Here is a 25,180-nt window from a genome sequence, read left to right on the forward strand (position 1 = left end):
TCCACACTGTGCTTGGACTCTGCGTCCGCTTTCCATTGACACAAGGCCCTGCACGCCAACACTGCCATGGCAGAGGTCCTAGCTCCAATATTGTCCATCTCCTTGAGCGAGTCACGCAGGACGCGTGCAGTGCCCTGAATGTGCTTCAGGAGAGTCACCGTAGTGACCAGAGGCATATTCCTGGAGAGGCCCTCCTGAATTTGAGAAGCCCACGTGTGAATGGCATGGGTCATCCAGCAACTCTCTATGACCGGCCTTTGCGATACACCTGCTGCTGTGTAGATAGACTTTAGTGTAGTCTCTATTTTCCTGTCCCCAGGGTCCTTTATGGTAAAGGAGCCTGGGGCAGGCAGCACCGCCTTTTTAGACAGTCGAGAGACTGATACGTCAACCCCCGGGGGTGCTTCCCAGGATTTCCTACCTTCATTAGCAAATGGGAAAGTGTGCAAAAATCTTTTTGACACTTGGGGTTAAATTTACTAAGATGGGAGATCTATTTAAGATGGGATGTTGCCCATAGCAACCAATCAGATTTTATTTTCATTTATCTAGCACCTTCTAGAAGATAATACCTGGAATCTGATTGGTTGCTATGGGCAACATCCCATCTGAAATAGAACTCCCATCTTAGTAAATTTACCCCTCTGTATTTTTTGTCTGGATTTTTTCAGGCTAAATTAAACAGGTCATCTAACTCTGCAGAATCAGGGAAAGTGACATTAGGCTTGTTCTGTGTAAAGAAAAACGACTGCTGTGACGCAGCGTCCTCTAGAGGGAGTTTTAACACGTTCCGTATAGCCAGAATGAGGGGTTCAATACCCTGAAAAGTAGTGGAATCCTCACTAACGGTCCTCCCCATCCTCATGTATATCCTCATCTGAATCAGAGAGTAGAGCAGGTAAACCACGCTTTTGTGATCAAGAGTTAGCGAGGGGGGGCTGTGTAACATCTGCCCTGGCAACTAGGTCTGCAACAGCCTTCTGTAGTAGCTGAGTCTTTTGAGTATTAGCAGTGAGTTGTGATGACATATCAGACATCATAGTTTTAAGGGCACCTAGCCAGGAAGGCTCTTAACTTTCTCCCCCAGCCCCCTCACTGAGTTGTGAAGATTGGCTGCATTGTTCACATGATACAGAATCAGATGATAAGGGAGATAATCTGGTGTGGCATACACTGCATACAGTAGTTTGTGCTTACCCATGTTCAAAGTAAAGCAGAATTGCATACACACAGACAAGTAATAACTTAGCAAGCCTGCCCTTACTGTATGTGAGAGGGAGATAGAGAGGCTGTAAGCTGTTATATCACAGTGAAACACCTATGATTACTGTCCATTGTAGGACACAGATTGTGTACAATAGCGGCTCTCCCCCTTTGCTACACCCTGTACCAGTTTTCCAGCGTTTTCTGAGTGTCAAGAGGAGCTGGGTGTGTCTGCTGCTGCAAGCAGAGGAAGGCGCCAAAATACCGCTGGTCCCGCTCTGAGTGTGTTTTTTATACTGACAATGTCTCCCAAATAGCTTAAAAACATCACACAAGTGCTAGTTTAAGCCACCACTAGCCAGTGTACACAGGGAGCTCTAGCGGGTCCCCCCAAGGAGGGTTCCGTATGCCTCCCCTGCGTGTCAACTGCACTTTGAACCGGGGGACCTCCCTAGCAGGGCCCCCAGTTTTTACCTGTTGTCACCTTCAGGCTATTGTTAGGGGTGTGCAGCGTGCTGCGATTGTGACAGCTAAGGCGCAGTGCCCCGCTGTACAAACAACCTCTCAGGACAGTGGTCTTGCAGTGGGGAAGCAGCCCTGACACCTCACAAGGCCGGTGACCGCCTCTCCCCACCAACTCCCATGTTGCAGGTATGCTGTTGCCCCAAGGGCCCTTTTTTCAAAACTGGGAGGGGGCATGGAGGGGAGGAGCCAGCACACCCAGTGAATACATTTAAAGTGCACCAGCTCCTTTGGACCCCATCTATACCCCATCTTACTAAGTCTCCCCAATATCCCTTATGGATGCTAGAGAAAAGAGCTTTAGCTGTCAAAGCAGAAATAAAGATAAATATACAGGTCTCTGCAGGGGTTAATTGACCAAAAAGTGGCACGTCCAAAGTTGATATAAAGAACATTTGCAAACAGGAAAATAAATCCCTACTGGGGAACACTTACAAACAATATAAAATATAACTTTTAATATTTCTGAAGATTAAAACATGTGACTAGCGCTTTCTATAACATGAAAACAATACAGAGCAAAATAAAAAATTATTTAGGGTAGTGTTTTTAAAAAACAATTGTAACAATTATTCGCTGTGTTGTTATATTATAGTGGTGTTCCACTTAAAGAGACACTGTCTCACACAAAAAGGAAAAGATTACATTTTATATACATATATATATATATATATATATATATATATATATATAAAATACATCTAGAATAGACAAGGCAATTTAAAATATAAAGAAAAATTGTGCAGGAAGAGGAGAGAGGGTTACTCCCCTGACCTCCTAGATGCCATATAGGGGGCCAATATATAAACATAGCAGAATGAAACAGTGCAAATAACACTGATTAAAACACTACTATGAACTCCTCACCATCCAGTTATTAAACTACAAATGGTAATAGATAGGTTTACCATACAATACCTTTAAACCAGGACACTCATGAAATACACAGGCTGGCTGGCTGATACTAAGCCTGCATTTCAAGTTAGCTTCTTATTCGGCCAGCTTCTTATTCACTTCTTATTCGAGCTCCAGCTTCTTATTCAGAAAATTTAGTTTTGCAAGGGTTAAGTAGTCTTCGGCCACAAATTTGACACCTGAAATCAACACAGAGTGGTCACTTAAATATGACCCACTTGTATTTTGCCTGGCCCAACGCTGTTTTTGGCATGAAATACACTGGCAAAGTGGGCACACACACCATATTTTACAATTTTGAATAAGTAGCTGTAGTTTTGCAAGGGTTAACTAGTCTTGGGCCACACATTTGACCCCCCAAAACAACAGAGGGTGGTCACTTGCATGTGACCCACTTGTATTTTGCCTGGCCCAACGCTGTTTTGGCCATGAAATACACTGGCAAAGTGGGCACACACACCATATTTTACCATTTTGAATAAGTAGCTGTAGTTTTGCAAGGGTTAACTAGTCTTGGGCCACATATTTTACACCTGAAATCAACAGAGGGTGGTCACTTACATATCACCCACTTGTATTTTACTTGGCCCAACGCTGTTTTGGGCATGAAATACACTGGCAAAGTGGGCACACACACCATATTTTACCATTTTGAATAAGTAGCTGTAGTTTTGCAAGGGTTAACCAGTCTTGGGCCACAAATTTGACACCTGAAATCAACAGAGGGTGGTCATTCACATATTACCCACTTGTATTTTGCTTGGCCCAACGCTGTTTTGGGCATGAAATACACTGGCAAAGTGGGCACACACACCATATTTTACCATCTCCTATATATTTGCCTTAGTCTGTGACTCTGTGCCCGTAACGCTGGGCGGAGTCACAGTGGCTGCATGCAGGGCAGGAACAGTCCCCTCCCTCGGTCCGCCCATCCCCGCCCCGTCTCCGCCCAGTGCCCTGTCTCTCTCCTCCCCGTACACTCCCTGTACGTACCCTGGTGATCCTGCAGCCGGGGAGCGGGGACTGTAAGCCGGATGGTGATCCTGCAGCCGGGGAGCGGGGACTGTAAGCCGGATGGTGATCCTGCAGCCGGGGAGCGGGGACTGTAAGCCGGACTCGCCGTCACCGCACAGTCCGGAGGCCCCCCCTCCCACAGCATTCACCCTACCCGCGGCGCACGGCCCTCCTTTCACCCGCGGCACACACCGCATCCCACCCGCGCCGCACGGCCCTCCTCCCACCCGCGCCGCACACCGCATCCCACCCGCGCCGCACGGCCCTTCTCCCACCCGCGCCGCACACCGCATCCCACCCGCGCCGCACGGCCCTCCTCCCACCTGCGGCACACACCCCTCACCCAACCACTGCACTCCCGTCCCCTCCCCCACCTGCTGCACCCCCCACCCGCGGCACCCCCATACCACTTCTCCCCCCCCCCCTCCACCCCACACTCTCCTCCAACACCCGCACCACTCCCGTCCCCTCCTGTAGCACCCCCCGCCCCTCCCCCACCCGCAGAACCCCCCCTACCCCTCCCCCACCCGTGGCACCCACCACATCCACCCCCCACCCATAGCACCCACAACCCAAAAAAACCCACCCTCTCTCTCCCCCACCCGCAGCACCCCCCATACACCCATCTCCCCCCCCCCCCCACCTACACCCACGCACCCTCCACCCCACCCGCGCCGTACGGCCCTCCTCCCACACGCGGCACCCCACCCGAGACCGCACGGCCCTCCTTCCACCCACAGCATCCAACACATCAGCCCCCTACCCGCGGCACACGGCCCGCGCCCACCCGCACCACACGGCCCGCGGCACACCGCACCCTCCCACCCGCGGTACCCACAGCATCCACCCCACCCGCGGCACACACCCCTCACCCAACCACTGCACTCCCGTCCCCTCCCCCACCTGCTGCACACCCCACCCCTCCCCCGCCCGCAGCACCCCCGCACCACCCCCATACCCACTTCTCCCCCCCCTCCCCCACCCGCGGCACCCCCCCTACACCCATCTCCCCCCCCCCCCCCCTACACCGACGCACCCTCCACCCCACCCGCGCCGTACGGCCCTCCTCCCACACGCAGCACCCCACCCACGCCGCACGGCCCTCCTCCCACACGCGGCGCACGGCCCTCCTTCCACCCACAGCATCCAACACATCAGCCCCCCACCCGCGGCACACGGCCCGCGCCCTCCCGCACCACACGGCGCGCGGCAACCCGCACCCTCCCACCCGCGGTACCCACAGCATCCATCCCACCCGCGGTACCCACAGCATCCATCCCACCCGCGGCACACACCCCTCACCCAACCACTGCACTCCCGTCCCCTCAACCACCTGCTGCACCCCCCACCCCTCCCTCACCACCCCCATACCCACTTCTCCCCCCCCCCCGCGGCACCCACAGCATTCACCACATCCGCGGCGCACGGCCCTCCTTCCACCCACAGCATCCAACACATCAGCCCCCCACCCGCGGAACACGGCTCGCGCCCCCCTCCCACCCGCACCACATGGCCCGCGGCACCCCGCACCCTCGGTAACCACAGCATCCACCCCAACCACTGCACTCCCGTCCCCACCCCCACCTGATGCACCCCCCACCCCTCCCCCACCCACATCATCCACCACATCCGCGGCACACGCCCCTCCACCACCCGCAGCACCCTCCCCCTCACCCGCAGAACCCCCCCTACCCCTCCCCCACCCGTGGCACCCACCACATCCATCCCCCACCCGTAGCACCCACAACCCAAAAAACCCTCCCTCTCTCTCCCCCACCCGCGGCACCCCCCCTACACCCATCTCCCCCCCCCCCCCCTACACCCACGCACCCTCCACCCCACCCGTGGCACCCCCTTAACCCCACCCGCCGAACCCACACCATCCACCACATCCGCCCCCCACCCGCGGTACTCCCCCCTCCTTCCTGCTGCACTCCCTCCCCCAACCGTAGCACCCCCACCCACAGCACCTCCCCCCATACCCACCTCTCCTCCTCGCTACACCCACACCCCACCAGCCCCTCCCCCACCCGCAGCATCCACTACATCCGTCCCCCACCCGCGGCACACACCCCTCCCCCACCCGTAGCACCCACACCCCTCCCCCACCTGCAGCACCCCTGCACCTCCCCCCCATAACCACCTCTCCCCCCACCCCATGCTCCACCCCACCCGGCCCTCTCCCACCCGCGACACCCACAGCATCCACCACATACGCCCCCCCTCTCACCCACAGCATCCACCACATCCACCCCCCACACACGTCCCTCCAACACCCACGCCACTCCCACCCCCTCCCCCATCCGTATCACCCACACCCGCATCACACCCCTCCCCTGCCGCAGCGCATCCGGACCCCCGCAGCCGCCACTCCTCCAACCACAGCACCTCCGGCCCCCTCCCCCACCCACACCTTCCCTAGAGCCGGATTAAGGGGGGGTCCCGGGGATACGTATCCCCGGGCCCCCCTTTCCAAAAGGGCCCCCTGCCACACCACAGATCGGATCTCTCTTCCGATCCGATCTGTAGTGCTGTAGAGATGTGACCTGTGTTCCAGGGCACATCAGAGCTCCGGTGCAGGGACCAGGTGTTTCCCTGCACCAGACTGGAAGTGGCGACGGGCAGCGGCGCTTCAAACTTGGCGCCGTTTTGCCAGCCAATCTGAAGCGCTGGCGGCGGGAGTTCTTTTCCGGCGCCGTCTGCGAGTAAATCATGGCTCGCGGGGCGCCGGCCAATCAGATTGTCTCGCCGGGTCATTGGCCCCGCCCACGCCATCTGACGTCAGATGCCGGGCGGGAGCCGAAGAAGACGACCGCACGGAAGAGCGCAGAAGACACCGAGCGAGAGCCGAAGACGGAGGCCGCGCTGAAGAGCGGTGAACAGCCGGATGGAGGGAGAAGAGCTCCGGTGCCCGCTGAAAAGGCCGGAAGATGCCGTGCTCCTGATGGAAGATGACCCGGAACAGGTGAGGCCTCAGTGAGGTGGTTTCTCACTCACCCCCCCTTTCCTCCCTAGACCGTCAGGGATCGGGCACTAGGCCCGTAGGTACAGTCAGGCCCTCCCGGCCTGTGGGTATGTAGTCGGGCCCTCTCGGCCCGTGGCCATTTATAGTCGGGCCCTCCCCGTCAGAGGGCGCATGGTGGGCAATAGGCCCCATTAATAGGTGCACCCCCCACCCCTCTCTTCAATAGGGACACCACTGTCTAAAGCACCCCGGGCCCCCCCATGGTCTTAATCCGGCTCTGCCTTCCCCCATTCGCGGACCTACCACACCCTCCCCTTCCCCACCCGCAGCACCTCTTGACCACCTATCTACTGGCCTGTGTATGTTCAAAGGCGTGCAGGGGTTAACGGGGCGTAGCCCCAACCGACGGTGTGAAGAGCGCCCGTAGGGCGCGATGAATCACCTAGTTTTGAATAAGTAGCTGTAGTTTTGCAAGGGTTAACTAGTCTTGGGCCACAAATTTGGCCCCCCCAAAAAACAGAGGGTGGTCACTTGCATGTGACCCACTTGTATTTTGCCTGGCCCAATGCTGTTTTGGGCATGAAATACACTGGCAAAGTGGGCACACACACCATATTTTACCATTTTGAATAAGTAGCTGTAGTTTTGCAAGGGTTAACTAGTCTTGGGCCACAAATTTTACACCTGAAATCAACAGAGGGTGGTCATTTACATATCACCCACTTGTATTTTGCTTGGCCCAACGCTGTTTTGGCCATGAAATACACTGGCAAAGTGGGCACACACACCATATTTTACCATTTTGAATAAGTAGCTGTAGTTTTGCAAGGGTTAACCAGTCTTGGGCCACAAATTTGACATCTGAAATCAACAGAGGGTGGTCACTTACATATCACCCACTTGTATTTTGCCTGGCCCAACGCTGTTTTGGGCATGAAATACACTGGCAAAGTGGGTACAAACACTATATTATAAATTGCCATTTTGAATAAGTAGCTGCAGTTTTGCAAGGGTTGACTAGTCTTGGGCCACAAATTTTACACCTGAAATCAACAGAGGGTGGTCACTTACATATCACCCACTTGTATTTTGCTTGACCGAACGCTGTTTTGGGCATGAAATACACTGGCAAAGTGGGCACAAACACCATATTTTACCATTTTGAATAAGTAGCTGTAGTTTTGCAAGGGTTAACTAGTCTTGGGCCACAAATTTTACACCTGAAATAAATAGAGGGTGGTCACTTAAATATGACGACTTGTATTTTGCCTGGCCCAATGCTGTTTTGGCCATGAAATACACTGGCAAAGTGGGCACACACACCATATTTTACCATTTTGAATAAGTAGCTGTAGTTTTGTGCTTTTGCAAGGGTTAACTAGTCTTGGGCCACAAATTTTACACCTGAAATAAACAGAGGGTGGTCATTTACATATCACCCACTTGTATTTTGCTTGGCCCAACGCTGTTTTGGGCATGAAATACACTGGCAAAGTGGGCACACACACCATATTTTACCATTTTGAATAAGTAGCTGTAGTTTTGCAAGGGTTAACCAGTCTTGGGCTACAAATTTGACACCTGAAATCAACAGAGGGTGTTCACTTACATATCACCCACTTGTATTTTGCCTGGCCCAACGCTGGTTTGGGCATGAAATACACTGGCAAAGTGGGCACACACACCATATTTTACCATTTTGAATAAGTGGCTGTAGTTTTGCAAGGGTTAACCAGTCTTGGGCCACAAATTTGACACCTAAAATCAACACAGGGTGGTCACTTAAATATGACCCACTTGTATTTTGCCTGGCCCAATGCTGTTTTGGCCATGAAATACACTGGCAAATTGGACACGCACGCACGCACGCACGCACGCACGCACGCACGCACACACACACACACACACCATATTTACCATTTTGAATAAATAGCTGTAGTTTTGCAGGGGGTTAACCAGTCTTGGGCCACAAATTTGACACCTGAAATCAACAGAGGGTGGTCATTTACATATCACCCACTTGTATTTTGCTTGGCCCAACGCTGTTTTGGCCATGAAATACACTGGCAAAGTGGGCACACACACCATATTTTACCATTTTGAATAAGTAGCTGTAGTGCAAGGGTTAACTTGTCTTGGGCCACAAATTTGACCCTCAAAAACAACAGAGTGTGGTCACTTGCATGTGACCCACTTGCATTTTGCCTGGCCCAACGCTGTTTTGGCCATGAAATACACTGGCAAAGTGGGCACACACACCATGGCCCTCATTCCAAATTGTTGTTCGCTCGCAAGCTGCTTTTAGCAGCTTTGCACACGCTAAGCCGCCGCCTACTAGGAGTGAATCTTAGCATCTTAAAATTGCGAACGAAAGATTCGCAATATTGCGATAAGACATCTCTGTGCAGTTTCTGAGTAACTCGAGACTTACTCGGCATCTGCGATCAGTTCAGTGCTTGTCGTTCTTGGTTTGACGTCACAAACACACCCAGCGTTCGCCCAGACACTCCTCCGTTTCTCCGGCCACTCCCGCGTTTTTCCCAGAAACGGTAGCGTTTTTTCCACACACTCCCATAAAACGGCCAGTTTCCGCCCAGAAACACCCACTTCCTGTCAATCACACTACGATCACCAGAACGATGAAAAAGCCGTGAGTAAAATTCCTAACTGCATAGCAAATTTACTTGGCGCAGTCACAGTGCGAACATTGCGCATGCACACTAAGCGGAAAAACGCTGCGATGCAAAGAAATTTACAGAGCGAACAACTCGGAATGACCCCCCATATTTTACCATTTTGAATACGTAGCTGTAGTTTTGCAAGGGTTAACCAGTCTTGGGCCACAAATTTGATACCTGAAATCAACAGAGGGTGGTCACTTACATATGACCCACTTGTATTTTGCTTGGCCCAACGCTGTTTTGGGCATGAAATACACCGGCAAAGTGGGCACACACACCATATTATAAATTGCCATTTTGAATAAGTAGCTGTAGTTTTGCAAGGGTTAACTAGTCTTGGGCCACAAATTTGGCCCCCCCAAAAAACAGAGGGTGGTCACTTGCATGTGACCCACTTGTATTTGCCTGGCCCAACGCTGTTTTGGGCATGAAATACACTGGCAAAGTGGGCACACACACCATATTTTACCATTTTGAATAAGTAGCTGTAGTTTTGCAAGGGTTAACTAGTCTTGGGCCACAAATTTTACACCTGAAATCAACAGAGGGTGGTCACTTAAATATGACCCACTTGTATTTTGCCTGGCCCAACGCTGTTTTGTCCATGAAATACACTGGCAAAGTGGGCACACACACCATATTTTACCATTTTGAATAAGTAGCTGTAGTTTTGCAAGGGTTAACCAGTCTTGGGCCACAAATGTGACACCTGAAATCAACAGAGGGTGGTCATTTACATATCACCCACTTGTATTTTGCTTGGCCCAACGCTGTTTTGGGCATGAAATACACCGGCAAAGTGGGCACAAACACCATATTATAAATTGCCATTTTGAATAAGTAGCTGCAGTTTTGCAAGGGTTAACTAGTCTTGGGCCACAAATTTGACACCTGAAATCAACACAGGGTGGTCACTTAAATATGACCCACTTGTATTTTGCCTGGCCCAATGCTGTTTTGGCCATGAAATACACTGGCAAAGTGGGCACACACACCATATTTTACCATTTTGAATAAGTAGCTGTAGTTTTGCAAGGGTTAACCAGTCTTGGGCCACAAATTTGATACCCGAGACTGGAGGAGGCTGCACAGGAGAGAGCTCTTAGGCCCTGGTCCTTTTCTGAAGCCTGCAGTGTTTCCCCTGGGAGCGACGATGACGGGGAGTCCCTGGATGCTGGGCCCGAAGGAGGCCCCGGGATTTCTGGCCTGCATACAGCCGTGGAAGTTCCAGCATTGGGAGATTCGGTCAGTGTGGCAGCCCCAGTGATTGTGGACCCTGTGAAGAAACAGGATCCCCAACTGGTGACCCCCAAACAACGGGACGCTGGCTCTCCAGGTGAGGAAACCCGGGGGTGTGATATGGCGAAGGTACCTGCCTGTGGTGAAGCGGGGGATGCTGTGGTCTCTGATAGCAGCTCAGAATCCTCTATGAATGAATATGTGAATATGACCCTGGAAGAGTTAAAAACGGAGTAGACTCGTTTAACCTCTCGTCTTTCCCTCAAGAGAAGGAAACGAAATACTTGTAGCAGTCGTGAGAGAGCTCTCCTAAAGGATGAGATTTGGGAGCTAAGTACTAGCCTGGCTGCAGTAAAGGAAAGAAATTAAAGTGTTATGTAATCTGGCTCTTTCTCAGGAGAAAGAAGTGTTGATAAAGTTCTTACCGGAGCAGGATTCTGTGGCTGCGTCAGCATTTTGTAGTCAGGTTCTGTCTCAGGGGGAAAAGGAGTTGCAGGAATCTCTGCCTGAACAGGATGGCGGTGGCAGCCTGGTCCTGGCAAGTTCAGTAGCGGCATCAGAGCCTCCAGTGGAGTGTATGGAGGTGGGAGCCCAGCCTATAGAGAAGGAAGTGGCTGTCGGGAGCTGTGATGGAAGTGATGTTTCTAAGATCGTGCATGATGCTGCAGATATCGTGGAAAGGCCAATGATGGCAGTATCTGGTGGCTTCCAAACGGGCGAGGCGTCTCTCCTGGAGGGAGTGCTGGGTGGTGACGGTGCAGGGGGCGTGGCGGTTGCTGGAGTAACGGCGGATGCTGGGACTCTTGTGACTGTCGCTGCTCCCTGTGGACTTGTCCCCGAAACGCTCGCCTCTAAAGTTGCAAGTGTGGGTGCGGCGCGGCCCGTGGTTGATGCTGAGGCTGGCCATCCCTGTAAACCTGCGGTGGCTGGCTCTGGCTTAGTCGCCGTGGGGGCTGAGGGAGGCGGGGCCAAAGACGCATCGGGTATGACATCGCAGGTGACATCATTACCCACATTGATGATGTTTCAAAGTATGAAGCCATGCCGAAAGAGGGGCAGAGATTGGCTCAAGGACTGCCAGCTGTAGATAAGAGCAAATTAACCCCTGAAGAAGTTATGTTGGTAGAAACTGTATATGGTAACATGGATATGCCGGTGAGGGCTCTAGCAGCTGTGAATTTGTTTCAGGCGAACCAGGTCAGGATGACTGGTGGGGTGGGGAGTGTGGGAATAGGGACTGGTAGTGGTCTGGCACCTGAAGGGCTCCCTGTAACTCCCTCTGAGGTTAGGCCAGGTGCTGGTTCCTATGCTAATTCTTTGGCGGCTCCTGGTCGGCCAAGTGCTGGTCCTCAGTTCAGGGTGAGTGGGGGTCAGCCCATAAAAAGAAGAAATGTGGTGCAGTTCAGATGGGTAGGGGATGGGGAGGCTCCTTCGAAGTCGGAGTTCTTAGGTATGATCTTCTCACTGGGGTTTGAGGCTGCAGATCTTTTCGCATGCATTCACCCAGTGAGAACTCCAGATTTCGACCTGAGCTTCCTCTCCCTGAATGGCCTGCAGGCCTTTGGCTCCCGTTGGGAGAAAAACAACATGAAGGAACCATATTGTTTTTTCAAAGCCCATACCATCACGAGGCAGGACAGGGTTAAGATCACTGTGTTGGTGCGTAATGAATCACTGCCCCCTGCTGATATTATATATTGGTTGTCTAGGTCTTGTACAGTCCTATCTCCTTTGGTAAAGTTTGATCATACTAGGGGGGGTCTGGGGTGGTGCCTATTCGGCCTTTGTGAGGTTACACCAGGTAGGGGCTGAGACTAGACACATACCTTCCGCCGCATACATTGGCCGTGATCGGCTCCAGTGTTTTTACCCTGGGCAACCCAGAGCCTGTCATAAGTGTGGTGACTTCTGTCACCTCAGTAGCGATTGTGGGGTGATTAAATGTGTTTTGTGTGGCCAGTTGGGGCATGGGTCCCGAGGATGCAGCAAGGTCAGGTGTAATCTTTGCGGTACAGTTGGTCATCCCTACAGTCGATGCCCTAAGGCTTCGCATAATTATAGTGCAGGGGTGGAAGAAGTGGTCTCGGAGGTTGGTCCTGGTCGCGAAAGTAGCGTACCGGTAACTGTGCAGCATCAGAACATCTTGAAGAGAATAGAAGATGGTGGGAAAGAGAAGGTTCAGCCTGAAAAGGGGGAGGCATCCTTTCAGATCGTCAATAAAGGGAGGAGGAGGAAGCCTAAAAAAAAGGAGGCAGATTTAATTTGCTCAAATAGGTTCGATGTCCTGTCTTCTTCTGATGATGAAGAAGAGGGGGAGGTGGTCATGGTTGGGGGAAAAGAATTTGTTTTTGTCCCAAATGTCTCAAAAAATAGAAAGCCAAAGCAGGCCTCTAATCTGTCAGTTGCTGGGAAGGAGGTTGTAGCTAAGGATAAACAGGGAAAAATGGGACAAGGTAAAGCCCAAAGCAAAACTAAGCACTTGGAAAGAAATGGTTCTCAGGGGGAGCTGGAGTGGGACCCTGTGGGGATAGAGTGAGCCAAGCTGTAGGATCCCTGTTAGACGTAGTTGAAGTAGCTCAGTGTCCAGAAGGGGAAGTCCCTCATTCTTCAGATGAGGTGTTGGTGGTTGATTAAACTCCTGGGTCCCCTGGTGGGGGTGGTCCCAGAGGCGGCTCCTTTATTAGTACCCCAAAGGCCCCTGATCCGGATCCTCCCCCGGACGAGGTGGTAAAGGAGGAGGGGTGTGTTGTTGGGGAGAGGATTGGTAGGAAGGGGTCCGAGAGTCTACTTAGTGAGACTGTGGTCCCTGTTGCTGATAGTGTGAGTGAGGAGGAGGAGGGGGAGGTGGAAGAAATCTCCCTATCTGACAAGGATGCTATCCCTTTTGGATCCTCGGATGAGGACTCTAAAAGACAAGCAAAGAAAAAGTGAATGGGATCCTACTTCTATAATCCATGAAACATGGATCCCCAACCTATGCGATGTGCCACCATTAATGTGGCTTCCGTGTTTTCCGAACGTGCTCGTTTCTTGGTCTTTGATTTTTTTCAATACGGTTGATGTTGATTTTTTATTTTTGCAGGAGACCAGGATAGGTGACCTGGCCACACTTCATCGGGCCAAGGGTCAGTGGAAGCGTGGGCCTTCCTTCTGGTCTCTTGCGGCCGAGCCGTACGGTGGGTTGGCAGTGCTTTTTACTGATATGGTAAACGTGCACAGGATTATAGAATTACAGGTAGGTAGGTGCATGGTTTTGGATGTCAACCTGAGAGGACATGACCTGAGATTAATAAACATCTATGGGCCCCAAACAGCTTGGGACAGGAAATGTCTTTTCAGGGAGATAAAACCGTTTCTCTTTACGGCCCGGCAGATCGTCTTTGGTGGTGATTTTAACACCGTCATTAGGCCAAAAGATAGGGGAGTCACAAAGATGACCCTGGGCTATGATTCCAATTTTTTAGTTAGCATGATTAGAGAGGCTGGTCTGGTCGATGTGCATGTTCGCCATTTCCCAGACCTCACTGGTTTCACCTATCATTGTGGTAGCCATAGGTCTAGGATAGATAGGTTTTTATGTTAAGGAGTCCTCGAAAACTTTGCCTACTGAGACAAAGCCAGTAGAGTTCTCCGATCACGTTTTTCTGTGTGTTGCTTTGAACTTCTCAAAAACCCCTCAGAAAGGGCGGGGCCTTTGGCGTTTGAATTCCGGGCTCCTGAAGGAGGAGGGAGTTAGACAGTCCTTTAGAGACTTTATTCAACTGCAGGAAACACTTCTGGAGGCTGGTTGGAGTAGATCTGAGTGGTGGGAGGAGTGTAAAAAGAGGACTCAAAGGTTTTTTCAAAGGCTGGTAGCCAGGAGAAACTTGACAAAAAGATGTATCTACCAGAGCCTGAGAGAGGAACTAGATTTCTTGATCTCTGGGCGTGGGGATTGTGGGGAAAACTCCCGGGTGAAGGCTCAGATGAGAGAATATCAGTATAATCGTCTGTCTTCTTTGATTCTGGAGAGGGATTATGGAAAATACCACTCACCTGATCCCTACCAGAGTTGCAGAAAATCAGTTGATTTGAGGGAGGTCCGGGGCCTGTTTGATGACCAGGGTACTCTTCGTGGAGACAGGGATGGTATTTTGGGAGTCATCAGGTCTTATTACTCTGACCTTTTGTCTGAGCAGCCACTCATTAGAGAGAGGATGGATCGGTTCCTGGGGGAGACACCTGGGCTTGAGCAGCTTGATCCTTCTTCTGACTCTTGGGGAATGATGTGACAGTGGAGGAGGTCAAGAAGGCTATAGACGGTTTGTCTATAAAAAAATCTCCCGGCCCAGATGGGTTAACATCTGAATTTTTTAAAGTTTTCTCAGACATCTTGGCTCCTCGTCTTGTAGAGGTATTTAATGAAAGCCTGGGTGAGGGAGTGCTCCCTCCCTCTATGAGAACCTCTGCTCTCATATTATTGTCTAAAGGTAAGGACCCAGCCCGTATTGAGAATTGGCACCCCATCGCTCTTCTCAATACGGACAGAAAGATTCTGACAAAGGTACTCTTTAATCGGCTGATGGAAGTTTCCAGGCTGTTATTTTCCCCGTCTCACCATTGCACAGGCAAAGTGGGCACACACAACATTTTGTAAATTGCCATTTTGAATAAGTAGCTGTAGTTTTGCAAGGGTTAGCTAGTCTTGGGCCACAAATTTGACACCTCAAATCAACAGAGGGTGGTCACTTGCATGTGACCCACTTGTATTTTGCCTGGCCCAACGCTAGTTTGGCCATGACATACACTGGCAAAGTGGGCACACACACCAGCTACTTATTCAAAATGGTAAAATATGGTGTGTGTGCCCACTTTGCCAGTGTATTTCATGCCCAAAGCAGCATTGGGCTAGGCAAAATACAAGTGGGTCACATGCAAGTGACCACCCTCTTGTTTTCGGGGGTCAAATTTGTGGCCCAAGACTAGTTAACCCTTGCAAAACTACAGCTACTTATTCAAAATGGTAAAATATGGTGTGTGTGCCCACTTTGCCAGTGTATTTCATGCCCAAAACAGCATTGGGCCAGGCAAAATACAAGTGGGTCCTATGTAAGTGACCACCCTGTGTTGATTTCAGGTGTCAAATTTGTGGCCCAAGACTAGTTAACCCTTGCAAAACTACAGCTACTTATTCAAAATGGCAATTTATGAATTGGTGTTTATGCCCACTTTGCCAGTGTATTTCATGCCCAAAACAGTGTTGGGCCAAGCAAAGTACAAGTGGGTGATATGTAAGTGACCACGCTTTGTTGATTTCAGGTGTCAAATTTGTGGCCCAAGACTGGTTAACCCTTGCAAAACTACAGCTTCTTATTCAAAATAGTAAATTATGTTGTTTGTGCCCACTTTGCCAGTGTATTTCATGCCCAAAACAGCGTTGGGCCAGGCAAAATACAAGTGGGTCACATGCAAGTGACCACCCTCTGTTGTTTTCGGGGGTCAAATTTGTGGCCCAAGACTGGTTAACCCCTGCAAAACTACAGCTACTTATTCAAAATGGCAATTTATAAAATGGTGTTTGTGCCCACTTTGCCAGTGTATTTCATGCCCAAAACAGCGTTGGGCCAGGCAAAATACAAGTGGGTGATATGTAAATGACCCCCCTCTGTTGATTTCAGGTGTCAAATTTGTGGCCCAAGACTGGTTAACCCTTGCAAAACTACAGCTACTTATTCAAAATGGTAAAATATGGTGTTTGTGCCCACTTTGCCAGTGTATTTCATGCCCAAACCAGCGTTGGGCCAAGTAAAACACAAGTGGGTCATATGTAAGGGACCGCCCTGTGTTGATTTCAGGTGTCAAATTTGTTACCCAAGAGTCATTAACCCTTGCAAAACTTAATGATCTGAATAAGAAGCTGGAGTTCGAATAAGTAGTGAATAAGAAGCTAACTTCAGCCTCCTGCATTTCACTTGGTTTTAATCAGCTAGAGAACCTTTGCAATTCATAAGTGTCCCAGTTTAACGGGATAGTGGAACATTTACTAAGCAGTGATAAGAATGGAGAAGTGCCTATGGCAACCAATCAGCACTGAAGTAACATCTATAATTTGCATACTATAAAATTATACAGATCTGCTGATTGGTTGATGGGGCAACTTCTCCACTGGCTCACTTCTCCGCTCTTATCACTGCTTTAGTAAATGTCCCCTACAGTATGGTAAGCCTAGTTATAGGCTTCAAAATTGCTATCAAATTGCATAGGGAGGTTATGAGTTCTAAATTAGTACTCCTATAGGATTATAATACAGGGAGAAATAAAGCCTGTGTACTTATCCAGAAGAAAACCCTGCTTTCTCCCGTCTTAAGCTGGGTACACACTGGCAGATATATCTGCAGTTCAATCGATCTGTAGCTATATCTGCAGATGGTGGTTGTTCATACACACAGAAAGATGCACCAATATATCTTAAAGATATATCTGCTGTTAAATCTATCTGCAGCTATATATGCAGATGGGGATTGTTCATACACACTGAAAGATGCACTAATATATCTGCAGATATATTGGTCATCTGCTGTGTTGCACAGCAGATGCAATATATCTGTGAAAGACGTCTTTCACAGACATATTGCTTGTACACACCTGCAGATCAGCAAAAAATATTTTGGACAACCAACTGATAGGCCAATATATCTGCCAGTGTGTACCCAGCATTACTGTAGTATAGGGCGGGAGGTGAGAGTCCCCACTAGTGGCACAGAGAAGTAAGGTAGGGCTGTTTCTGCTGTCAGCCCGTTGTTAAACCCCTTGACTATAAATGCAGTGCAGGGTAGTCTAGTGGGGGAGCTTCTGATGAGAGAACAGCTGAGACAAGACAAAGGTACCTGGAATCTATCTTCCAGGGGTTTGTGGTGTGGGGGTCAGCTAATGTGCTCAAAGGCACCCCACAGGGTTATGTCAACATAGTTGAAATGTCGACATGGAGCATGGACATCTTCAGAATACCAACATACAAGGGGTGTGCAATATGTTTTGAATGCACAAGAAAGTGAACATTTAATTTATTCAAAGAATTCACCAGAGGAGTCTATGCAAACCACTTGGTGAAGCAGCTGGACTAGTCCGCAGCTGGTATATCTTCTATATGATGAATGAGGTTTCTCCGAAAGAGTGATATAGGAAAGGGGACATATATAATTAAATATTATAATATAACAATTATATTCGAGATACATGTGTACACATGGATAATATTGGATTAAATTAAAACACTCAATACATAGTGAGTTATGAAATTTTAATCACCAATTTAATTTTGTTCTTATTTACTTTATATTTGACAAATCAAGGCGATTTTAAAGATATTAAATAAAAGTTATATTTTCTTTTTCTCCTAAGTAAGCCAACAAAGAAACAATCTTTTTTCCTATTTATGGATGAAGGTTTCCATTACAGCTTCCAGTTACTCAAAACAAATCCCACGCATCTTATGCTTGATTTGTAGGAACACAAAGAAGTTGTAGGGGGCCAGGTCTGGACTGTATGGATGACCAAGCTCCTGGATGCATTCATGGGCCAGAAAATCCACTCCTTTCCTGGACTTGTGGGCAGGTGCATTGTTGTGATGGAGAAGGGCACCACGAGCGCGAGTTCTTGGACAACACCTGAAAATGTCTTCCAGCACTTTCGGCAGGCATTGGTTGGCCGAGTAGTATGGTAGCTACATGATTAGTCTTGGTCACAAAAATGCCACCATATGCTTGGCCATGCTGCAATCACGCCGGAACTTCTGTGATGAAGCACCTCCAGCTGGGATTCACTGGGCAGACTGTTGTCTGGTCTCAGGATCAAAGCTGTAGAGCCAGGATTCATTGCCAGTGATTATCTCCCAGAGTTTGAGCGACTGCCATCAAATCTGGGTAGCATGTTGCGGCACCAAGCCACATAAGCCTCCTCCTCATCTCTAATCAGCTGATGGGGCACCCAGCATGCAGAAAATTTGCTCAGGCCAAGATTTTCGTGGAGTATCAAGCAGGTTGATCCGATGAGATGCCTATATCCTTCTCTAACTGGGTTACAGTCACCTTAGCGTCCGAAACAACTATGGCCTGCATGGCAGCAACGTTGTCCTCGGTGATGGCAGACACAAGTAGTCCGCAGAGCTCATCTTCCAGGGACAGTCTCATGTGCCGAAATTCTGCAAACCACTCAAGCACAGTGGTTTAGAACGGAGCTTCCTCCTCAAAAGGTCACAGTCGAACAATACTCTCCTGAGCACCGTCTTACATGGCTTCACACACGTTGCAGCACCACAAATATGTTCCGTCAACTCCAGTAGAGATTCTGTGGACAAATCACTGTGAAGTTCCATGACAAGATTGTAAGCCGAAGTCTCCATAGCTTGTGCCACCCATACTGCGGCTACTAAAGGTCAGATTATAACCCTGGAGCCTTAGAAAATTAACTTGAGACAATCCTCCAATTTTTTTAGTCAGACAGATCCTTAAAGGACGTAGAGCCCTAAACAAGAAGAGCTGTGTGTTTAATTAAACACGACTCGACAGTGTTAACATTGGGAAGTAATGCCCACTTGGACACATGATCCTCTTGAAGTGAATAAAGGGAAGCAAATTTGCGAGGAACAGAGAACTGCTTGCCATACGCCTTCCAGGCATGTTCCATGAGGTTGGAGAGATCTGAAGAAGACAGGAAAGTAACAACATTTTTGACACTTGAATGGACCCACAGCTTCCGCTTTGGAGTCCACATGCAAACAGACCATAAAGTGGTGCACAGCCGCAATGAGATCTTCCACAGCCTGAGTTGAGAAAGACTGGAGATTCTCATCTTTTGGGACGTCAGTCTCCGTAAAATTCTTCCTCTGAATTAGAAACTTCTGGGTTCTGGCAGGAGTAGACGCCTATGTGATTCTCGTAGCTGAGGAATCTCGAAGCTTTCAAAATAAGACAAACATTTTCAAACGTGGATGAAGTATGCTCCATAATATGGAACCTGGGTGGATGAGACACCAATTGGGGAGTCAACATGCCAGGAGCACAGTACCTGATTAGAAATAAAACCCCCTCAAAACATTAACTTCAGTAAGAAACCTGCCCTACGCTGTGAGGCACCTGAAGACTGGCCTTATGGGGATGCAGTGGGGAGGAGCTCAGAATTTAAATCTACAGTAGTTTAAGTGACAAACCTGCAATCCCATGGTCCAGTGATACTCAGCCTTGCTGCAAGAGAAATATAAGGGATACAGTTTTCATGACAGGGGACGAGCATTCATTCTTACCTGTGATGACCTCCAGGGTCTTGGTAGAGCCGGCTTAGGCTAAAACTTTCACCCAGGTGAAGACTGAGATCTCACGGCAACTCTTTCTAGCAGGGGCACACCATGCTCTGCCACTCTCTCCAAAGCCAAAGGAAGCGGATCTGGTGAGGGTCTCTTGCGCCCTGGACTGGATGTTGGATTCCACCCCCACATCTCAGACGACAGTATTGCTCAGGTAGTGGAGGCATTAGTGCATGCAGTCAAACGGGTTCTGCAAATTCAGGGCAGTGACAAGCTTGAGGTTGCAAACATATCACCTTTTTCTTTCTGCTCAGATGGAGGCTCTCTGGTGTAAAGTTGGAATTTAACCTGACTGCAAATTTCAGATCTCATGCTTGTTGCTATCTTTCTACCTCCTCCCTAGTGCAGACATAGGGGTAAATTTACTAAGATGGGAGTTCTATTTAAGATGGGATGTTGCCCATAGCAACCAATCAGATTCCAGGTATTTTCTTCTAGATGGTGCTAGATAAATAATAAGTAGAAGCTTATTGGTTGCTATGGGCAACATCCCATCTTAAATAGAACTCCCATCTTAGTAAATTTACCCCATAGTGAGAAGGAAATCTCATGCTAAAATATAGTGCTATTTCGCGCCTGTCCTAGACGGGATCCGGTCTTTAGGTCGACAGTAAGTAGGTAGACAATGTTTTGGTAGACAGTAAGTAGGTCATCATGATCTAGGTCGACAGGTCAAAGGGTCGACATGAGTTTTTCACTTTTTTTTTTTACTTTTACTTACTTTACAATCCACGTGGACTACGATTGGGAACAGTAACCTGTGCCCAGCACAGCGAGGCACCTTGCCTGAAGCATGGCGAGTGAAGCAAGGGTACACGGTGCACTAATTGGGGTTCCCACTCACTGTACGGATAAAACAAAAAAATAAGATTTTACTTACCAGTAAATCTATTTCTCGTAGTCCGTAGTGGATGCTGGGGACTCCGTAAGGACCATGGGGAATAGACGGGTTCCACAGGAGACATGGGCACTTTAAGAAAGAATTTAGATTCTGGTGTGCTCTGGCTCCTCCCTCTATGTCCCTCCTCCAGAACTCAGTTATAGAAACTGTGCCCGGAAGAGCTGACAGTACAAGGAAAGGATTTTAGTAATCCAGGGCAAGATACATACCAGCAACACCAATCACACCATATAACTCGTGATAAACTTACCCAGTCAACAGTATGAACAACAACAGAGCATCAGTTCAACCCTGATGCAACAATAACATAGCCCTTATTGCAGCAATAACTATATACAAGTATTGCAGAAGTCGTCCGCACTTGGGACGGGCGCCCAGCATCCACTACTGACTACGAGAAATAGATTTACCGGTAAGTAAAATCTTATTTTCTCTAACGTCCTAGTGGATGCTGGGGACTCCATAAGGATCATGGGGATTATACCAAAGCTCCCAAACGGGCGGGAGAGTGCGGATGACTCTGCAGCACCGAATGAGCAAACACAAGGTCCTCCTCAGCCAGGGTATCAAACTTGTATAACTTTGCAAAAGTGTTTAAACCTGACCAAAGTAGCCGCTCGGCACAGCTGTAATGCCGAGACCCCTCGGGCAGCCGCCCAAGAAGAGCCCACCTTCCTAGTGGAATGGGCCTTAACTGATTTTGGCAGCGGCAATCCAGCCGCAGAATGAGCCTGCTGAATCGTGTTACAGATCCAGCGAGCAATAATTTGCTTTGAAGCAGGAGCACCAAGCTTGTTGGAAGCATACAGGATAAACAAAGATTCTGTTTTCCTGACCCTAGCCGTTCTGGCTACATAAACCTTCAAAGCCCTGACCACATCAAGTAACTCTGAATCCTCCAAGTCAGTAGTAGCCACAGGCACCACAATAGGTTGGTTTATATGAAAGGATGAAACCAACTTTTGGCAAAAATTGTGGACGGGTCCGCAATTCTGCTCTATCCGCATGGAAAACCAGATAGGGGCTTTTATGTGACAAAGCCGCTAATTCTGACACACACCTAGCCAAAGCCAATGCTAGTAGCATGACCACCTTCCACGTGAGATATTTAAATTCCACCGTTTTGAGTGGTTCAAACCAGTGGGATTTCAGGAAACTCAACACCACGTTAAGATCCCAAGGTGCCACCGGGGGTACAAAAGGGGGATGAATACGCAGCACTTCCTTTACAAACGTCTGAACTTCAGGTAGAGAAGCCAGCTCTTTTTGCAAAAAAATGGATAGGGCCGAAATCTGGACCTTAATGGAACCCAATTTTAGGCCCAAAGTCACTCCTGACTGTAGGAAGTGAAGGAAACGGCCCAGCTGGAATTCCTCCGTAGGGTCATTCCTGGCCTCACACCAAGCAACATATTTTCGCCATATACGGTGATAATGTTGAGCTGTCACGTCCTTCCTAGCCTTTATCAGCGTAGGAATGACCTCATCTGGAATGCCTTTTTCCGCTAGGATCCGGCGTTCAACCGCCATGCCATCAAACGCAGCCGCGGTAAGTCTTGGAACAGACAGGGCCCTTGTTGCAACAAGTCCTGTCTAAGAGGAAGAGGCCACGGGTCCTCTGTGAGCATTTCTTGCAGATCTGGATACTAAGTCCTTCTTGGCCAATCCGGAACAATGAGTATTGTTCTCACTCCTCTTTTTCTTATGATCCTCAACACCTTGGGTATGAGAGGAAGAGGAGGAAATACATAGACCGATTGGAACACCCACGGTGTCACCAGGGCGTCTACAGCTATCGCCTGAGGGTCTCTTGACCTGGCGCAATACCTCTGTAGTTTCTTGTTGAGGCGGGATGCCATCATGTCCACCTGTGGCAGTTCCCACCGACTTGCAACCTGTGCGAAGACTTCTTGATGAAGTCCCCACTCCCCCGGGTGGAGGTCGTGCCTGCTGAGGAAGTCTGCTTCCCAGTTGTCTACCCCCGGGATGAACACTGCTGACAGTGCGCTTACATGATTCTCCGCCCAGCGAAGAATTCTGGTGGCTTCCGCTATCGCCACCCTGCTCCTTGTGCCGCCTTGTCGGTTTACATGAGCCACAGCGGTGATGTTGTCTGACTGAATCAGAACTGGTTGACCGCAAAGCAGGGACTCTGCTTGACGTAGGGCGTTGTAAACGGCCCTTAGTTCCAGGATGTTGATGTGAAGGCAAGTCTCCAGACTTGACCACAGACCTTGGAAATTTCTTCCCTGTGTGACTGCTCCCCCCACCCTCGGAGGCTTGCATCTGTGGTCACCAGGACCCAGTCCTGAATGCCGAATCTGCGGCCCTCGAGAAGGTGAGCACTCTGCAGCCACCACAGGAGAGACACCCTGGCCCTGGGGGATAGGTTGATTAACCGATGCATCTGAAGATGTGATCAGGACCATTTGTCCAGTAAGTCCCATTGAAAGGTCCTCGCATGGAACCTGCCGAAGGGAATGGCCTCGTATGATGCCACCATCTTTCCCAGGACTTGAGTGCAGTGATGCACTAACACCTGTTTTGGTTTTAATAGGTCCCTGACCAGTGTCATGAGTTCCTGAACCTTCTCTATCGGGAGATAAACCCTTTTCTGGCCTGTGTCCAGAATCATGCCCAGGAAAGGCAGACGAGTCGTAGGAACCAACTGCGACTTTGGAATATTCAGAATCCAGCCGTGTTGCCTTAACACTTCCAGAGAACGTGCTACGCTGATCAGCAACTGCTCTCTTGACCTCGCTTTTATGAGGAGATCGTCCAAGTATGGGATAATTGCGACCCCTTGCTTCCGCAGGAGTACCATCATTTCCGCCATTACCTTGGTAAATATTCTCGGAGCCGTGGAGAGACCAAACGGCAACGTCTGAAATTGGTAATGACAATCCTGTACCACAAATCTGAGGTACGCCTGATGAGGTGGATAAATGGGGACATGAAGGTATGCATCCTTTATGTCCAGAGACACCATAAAACCCCCCCCTTCCAGGCTTGCACTGACCGCTCTCAGCGATTCCATCTTGAACCGGAACCTTTTTAGGTACATGTTCAGGGATTTTAAATTCAATATGGGTCTGACCAAACCGTCCGGTTTCGGTACCACAAACATGGTCGAATAATAACCCTTTCCTTGTTGAAGGAGGGGAACCTTGACCACCACCTGTTGAAGATACAATTTGTGAATTGCAGTTAACACTATTTCCCTCTCTAAGGGGGAAGCTGGCAGGGCCGACTTGAGGTATCGGTGAGGGGGCATCTCTTCGAATTCCAGCTTGTATCCCTGAGACACAATATCTATTGCCCAGGGATCCAACTGTGAGTGAACCCACTTGTGGCTGAAATTTCGGAGACGCGCCCCCGCCGGGCCTAGCCCCGCCTGTGGAGCCCCAGCGTCATGCTGTGGATTTAGTGGAAGCCGGGGAGGACTTCTGTTCCTGGGAACTAGCTGTGTTGTGCAGTTTCTTTCCTCTGCCCCTGCCTCTGGCAAGAAAGGACGCACCTCGGAATTTCTTGTTTTTCTGTGATCGAAAGGACTGCATTTGGTAATACGGTGCTTTCTTAGGTTGTGAGGAAACATTTGACTTCCCAGCCGTAGCTGTGGAGACCAGGTCCGAGAGACCCTCCCCAAACAATTCCTCACCCTTGTAAGGTAAAACCTCCATGTGCCTTTTTGAGTCGGCATCACCTGTCCATTGCCGAGTCCACAGGACCCTTCTGGCAGAAATCGACATAGCATTTATTCTAGAACCTAGTAGGTTAATGTCTCTCTGAGCATCTCTCATATAAAGGACAGCGTCTTTAATATGCCCCAGGGTCATTAATATAGTATCCTTGTCTAAGGTATCAAGTTCCTCAGATAAGGTATCCGTCCATGCTGCTACAGCACTACACACCCAAGCCGACGCGATTGCCAGCCTCAGTAAGGTACCTGAATGTGTATAAATGGACTTCAGGGTAACCTCCTGTTTGCGATCCGCAGCATCTTTGAGGGTAGCCGTATCCTGTGACGGCAGGGCTACCTTCTTGGACAAACGTGTCAAAGCTTTGTCCACCCTAGGGGAGGATTCCCAGCGTAACCTGTCCGTTGGCGGGAAAGGATACGCCATAGGAATCTCTTTGGAAATCTGCAGTTTATCTGGAGATTCCCAAGCCTTTTCACATAACTCATTGAGCTTGTGTGAGGGGGGAAAAGTTACCTGCGGCTTCTTTTCCCCATACATATGAACCCTCCTGTCAGGGACTGGGGTTTCCTCTGTGATGTGCAACACATCCTTAATAGCTATAATCTTATAACGGATGGATTCAGCCAATTTTGGCTGTAACTTTGCATCATCGTAATCGACACTGGACTCAGAATCCATGTCGGTATCCGTGTCAATAAT

This window comes from Pseudophryne corroboree, chromosome 4 (genome assembly GCF_028390025.1).
Source record: "Pseudophryne corroboree isolate aPseCor3 chromosome 4, aPseCor3.hap2, whole genome shotgun sequence".
Taxonomy (NCBI): domain Eukaryota; kingdom Metazoa; phylum Chordata; class Amphibia; order Anura; family Myobatrachidae; genus Pseudophryne; species Pseudophryne corroboree.